General features: G+C 35.6%; 1 non-coding gene across 1 annotated transcript; it reads right to left on the minus strand.

Moving 5' to 3' along the window:
• Positions 1 to 4,954: 4,954 nt before the first annotated feature.
• TRNAM-CAU (transfer RNA methionine (anticodon CAU)) lies at positions 4,955 to 5,026 on the minus strand. Its single transcript has one exon. It is a non-coding gene; the product is annotated as a tRNA-Met (tRNA).
• Between the last annotated feature and the right edge of the window lie 669 nt (positions 5,027 to 5,695).

Consider the following 5,695-nt stretch of genomic DNA (forward strand, 5'->3'; position numbering starts at 1 on the left):
TCCGGGTCCATCTAGTTGCACAATTGTGCATTTGGTAATCATCTTGGAATGAAAATTTTCAAACATTTTGACCATATAAGCGTGATTGTTGTGTTTGGAAGTATAACAGCTTATCTGGATCTGCAAGACTTTTATGGCTTGCAATTTTGTAATTTTCTAAATACTGTTGCTTGTGTCCATATGAATCTTGTTTTGCAGTGTCTAAATGAACCGATCCAAAAGTAGATCTACATTGGTACAATTATATTTTGTCAAACCCTTAAAAGGATGTTTTCATAAATTGAAAGATGTTGAAAATTTTGTGTCTTCCTCTTATGCAAGTGACAAGGCTCACCAAGAATCGTCACGGGTGCTCGTTGCCAGAAAATGAACAGTGGAGATGGGGATGTCGATGGACCAATTTCGGGCTGGATATCTGACCAAACTGCTTCAAACAAGTTGGATATGGGAAAAAAATTAACATCCAAAATAAGAGATTGGATCATATTGACTTTGGTTTTACATAAACGTATAATTGGATTGGATTTAACTTAGGGCTCGGTTTCAAATGAATATCCTCCCAATATTCATACATTTTGAAAGTGGGTCTTAACATATCATAACGCAGTTTGGACTTGGTTGTGCATTCAAATGTTGGATTTGGATTTGCATGTAAAAAAAGTTGGATTTGAATAATTCAGATTTTAAATTTAAAAGACAAATGTGAATATGTTCTAGACTTTTTGTTTATTCGTATGTGAATTTGAATATGTGAAGATCCGATAATTCAGATACCCTTTCGAATCTGATCTATTGGCATCCATAGGTAGAGAATTAAATAACCTTCAAGATGTCTATGGCATGAATATAATCTCCTCAGTTCTAGATTAGGGAAATCTACGGAACATCTTTCTGAAAATGTGGTCAATTATGAGGAATTTTCTTTGAATTTTTGAAGTTGGTATTAATAGTTTTTGGTGCTTGATTGGTTGCCAGATGGTGACGGAAATTAAAATGCCATTTCTGGTCAGACTTGCGTATCAACACTGCAAGCATGTCTGACATGGTCCAAAACTTACGATTGGATTTTGCATCGTCTAATTTGACGGAAAAACTGTGATGTCAAATCAGTAAAATAATTAATCAGACTGTAATTTTTTCAGACGACTGCTGAAGCGATAGTATGATCCTCCGTTTTAGATTTTAGTGAATAAAATATTCTAAACTTTTTTTGAGTAAAAACCTTTTAGATGAAAAAAAATGAACCTATTTAACATAAAACCAAAATTTTATCTGCACCAAAATCCGTCCAAGCCAGTGGGCACCGCTTGTGTCAACACCACAAAGGTTAAAATAGCGTGTCCCAAATAAGCATGGACATGAGAGAGAGAGAGAGAGTGTGTGTGTGTGTGTTTATAAAGAAGCTTTGTTAATAACTTTTTTTGGTATTTTTCTTGATGGGTTTCTAAATTTTCAGTAGATTCCATCGAATGGGAGATAGGTCCTGAATTATGTGATTCTTATCCGGAAAATGAACAGCAGGCAAGATAAAAAGTTGGATATTGATGTTGAACGTCCATCTATCATCTTCTCCCCCCCTCTCTCTCTCTTTATATATATATATATATATGTGTGTGTGTGTGTGTAAGAAAGATGATAAAAACCATACCTCTTGAGTAAGAGTAAGAGACAAAAACCAAACCAAGTGAAATTAATTATTATTATTGTTATTATTATTTTGAAATATAACCTTATATATTATCTTAAGAGTGATTTGATGAGAAACATATGTTAACTTAGTTGTTTTCTTACTTAAATAATGTTTTTATCTTATAACATCAAAATTTTGGTGGCATACAGATCAATTTTTTACAAAAAATTACTTGGACTAAAGCATGTTTTTATATTAAATTAGTGTTTATAAAGACATTAGAATGTTCATATTTTGTTTAAAACACTGAATTTAAGGGATCTGGTTTTTATTCTTTATCCAAGTGGCCTGCAACCTACCTACCTACCTATCTATATATATATATATACTGCACTCCAAGTGTTAAACTTGAACTTCTTCAACCTGCAGAATCTTTAAGTCTACCCTCCCCTCCTGCCAAGTGGGCCAAGCTCACACAAATAAAAAGATACATATTTTAATATTTAAAGCTAGTCTGTAGGTTTACGTTACGTTGGGGAGTGGCATGATGGACCTGCCGGTGCATCCGTAGTGTGTGAGACACACGACTCACTTGAGGACTCATTTTATGCACGTTTCTACCAAACAATCTTATAAGTTACTTAGAGCAACGGGATTATGAATATAATAAATTCCTTTCCAAAACCTATAATTATTTACTTTTTCTTTCCTTCTGCTACAAAAGTTAGCCTAAACGATTATATTTGTAACTTCACCTTGACATTCTTATTCTTAAAGCTATTTGAATCTATGGATAAGGAAAAAAAGGTGTTTTATGTCAATCATAACACCAAGGTTTCTTTTTGTTCTAGAAACTTATGTTCGTGCCTGATTCAGGCTGCCACCTTTCTTGTTTCAATCATTTTTAGAATATATTCGGAATTTTTTATTTTTTTTAATTATCTGTATATATTTATTTATTTTAAATTGTTTTTAAATATTTTGAGCCGATTTACAACAGATTCACTTGAATTGGCAAATCACTGAATCAGCAACCTCGCCTATTTGGTTTCTGAACCTATTGTAATAACACTAGTGAATGACTTAATAAACAAAATTACACAGTTAAACCAATTTCGTCTTTCCAACTGAACTATCTTGGGTTTAAAACCACATAAACGGTGACCCATTTACCAGAGTTGGGTTGTAAAACGGACCGCCAAGTCTCGGATATTTAATGACATTGACTGTTGGGTCTGCCAAAATCAAATTTATATAATAAAAATTATTAAACCTCATGCATGCATAGGATCCGGTCCAGTTGCAACCTTGACGATGATTCAAGTTATTCAAATTGCTTAGACCTGCTAATAAAGTTTATGCCCCTTAAATTTATTATATTTTGTCTATTTGGTAAGTCAGATTGGGTATTCTCCTACTAGATATAATACCCCCACTGCAACGCCAGATTCTCAACTTTTTTTTTTCTAATTTGAAAGTTTTCTACCTACTTGCTCTCTCGCCCCAAGGAGCATAGTGAAAAAAGGGTAGACTAGGATTAAGGGTGGGCAATGGGCCGGGCCGGTGAGGCCCGATAGCTCGGGTCTCGGCCCATTTGAAATTAAAAATTATTTTTTAATTATAAAATAAAATTTTAAAACATAAAATGTATTTAATAATAATAAATATATATTTTTAAAACAAAAAAATAAAAAAAAATTAATATAAACGGGCCGGGCCGGCCTATCGGGCCCGGCCCGGCCCATTGCCCAGGCCTAGCTGGGATTAAGGGTGGGCAATGGGCCGGGCCGGCCCGATAGCCCGGGTCTCGGCCCATCTGAAATTAAAAAATATTTTTTTATTATAAAATAAATTTTAAAACATAAAATATATTTAATAATAATAAATGTATATTTTTAAAGCAAAAAAAATAAAATTTTAATATAAACCCATCGGGCCTGGGCCTGGAAATTACCGGCCCAAGCCCATTGCCCAGGCCTAGCTGGGATGTGTTGTGCAGCATGTCTAGTTCGACCCACAAGAAGCAATACTCTCCTACTGTAAAAAGAGAGTGAGTCCCTATGTGCAAGTTGAAGCAATACTCTCCTACTGTAAAAAGAGAGTGAGTCCCTATGTGCAAGTTGAAGCAGGTGGAGGTCTCACCACTTGGTACTGACATAGCTCTAGACTCGTAGGTAAAAGGAAGAAAGGAAAACTTCCTCTTATTTGGGCAATGAAATTAGTCTTCTTACTCACAAGAAATTGCTTGCTCCTTCCATAGATATGTGTATACTTAGATCTTATGATATTGTTAGTTCCTGTTAGCCAACCAGTTATCAAATGGAAAATCCTACCCAACTCCCACCCGCCTCTCTCTCTCTCTTTTATAAGTCAATGAGTTGGCGGTGATCGCATTTCATACCATTTGAATGGTTTTAGGACCAAATAAGCATGCAAAATTGAAAAATAATCACATTTAAAAAATGTAAAAAAATACAACTGATTTTATTAGGTGGTTTTCAAGCCAGCTTAATTCTTTTCCGTAAAATACTGAAATTAAATGACAAGTTAATTAAGGTTGCATGTGTAAAGTTGGGATATTTTTAAAAGAAATTATTGTTTGATAGGTGGACCTTTTTTTTTTTTTTTTTTTTAAATCCAACTTTGGTTTCTGCTGCATAAAGAGGTGGGGTCTAGAAAAGGATAGATTTGCTTCTGGACCATCAGAATTCTATTTGGATCTACTTACTTATGTCTGTGGGTTTAGTTCAAAGATCCACTTAGGATTTGGACCTTGGACTGTTGATATAGGCCATCTATTTGGAAGCTCGGATCACATGTCCCCAACATTTATAGCAACAATTATAACACAAAACAAATATCAATTGTTTATTCATGAGAGACCCGTTCTATCATACATCTCATTGTCTCAGCTTTACCTTTTTTTTTCTGTTTATTATACTTATTAGTCTGCCTATATATTTTTTTAACAGCAGTTCATTCAATATATATATATATATATATATATATATATATATATGTTTGATTTGGTGGTATTTGGACCCCGTCAATGATGAAACCCATCTGAGGGAAGCAAAATAATAAATGGCAAGTCACTTCGGAACCAAGCCACCAGAGCCATCTATGCGAAAAAATTATAGAAAAACTTAATGGAAGAGAGAGGAAAAGAGAGAGAGAAAGAGAAAAAGAAGCGTCGGTGTGATGGATGAAGAGATTTTGAAGAATTGGAAAAAGTAAAGGAGCCGTGTTTGCTTTGGTGGATGGCCGATAAAAAAAGGGATTAAACGATTTTTAAAAGAAGAGCATGAGTGGAAGCTTTTCTCATATCAGAGCCAGGTTTCGATCCTGGGACCTGTGGGTTATGGGCCCACCACGCTTCCGCTGCGCCACTCTGATTAGTTGTTAATAATGTGTTCAAATAAATTAAAAATATAATATCTATCCCAGCCAGGCCGTTTCGCCAAAAGGCTAAGACGTGCCTTCTATATACCAACCGTTGTATCCTATGGACATCCTAGATTTTTATTTTTGATCCTCTTCTATTCACAAGGTCATAAAACTTCATCTCTCTCTCTCTCTCTCTGCGTGTGTTTGTGTGTGTGACATCTAAATTTAGTGATTTACACACCGTTCATACTCTCCCTCTCTCTAACAACCAAATTTAGTGCTTTACAAAGGGCTGCTGCCCACCCTCTCCTTCTCTCTGGAACGACTAAATTTAGTACTTTTACACAGCGTTCCTACCCATAAGAAACAGTTAGTGAAACGTTGCCAGGACACCACTGACACACTCTAAAAGTGACAAGAATGGCTCTTGACCTCCATGAAAATGAAATCTGAGACATAAATGGGCACTTACGCTTGAATTGTTCAGATGGGGAGCACAGCTCCACCGGTGACATGGCTACTTTCATCATCATGAAAGGGACACCATGGTCAATGAGGAAAGGCAGGTCTGTGGGGTGGGGGGTATCCCACCCTTGAAACCAGCTCCTTTTTCCCCCCGTTTGTAGGAGTTTTTTGTTAGGTTGGTTGCAAAATTCTAGTAAACGGAACATCGCAGCA

Source organism: Nymphaea colorata, chromosome 5 (genome assembly GCF_008831285.2).
Source record: "Nymphaea colorata isolate Beijing-Zhang1983 chromosome 5, ASM883128v2, whole genome shotgun sequence".
Classification (NCBI taxonomy): domain Eukaryota; kingdom Viridiplantae; phylum Streptophyta; class Magnoliopsida; order Nymphaeales; family Nymphaeaceae; genus Nymphaea; species Nymphaea colorata.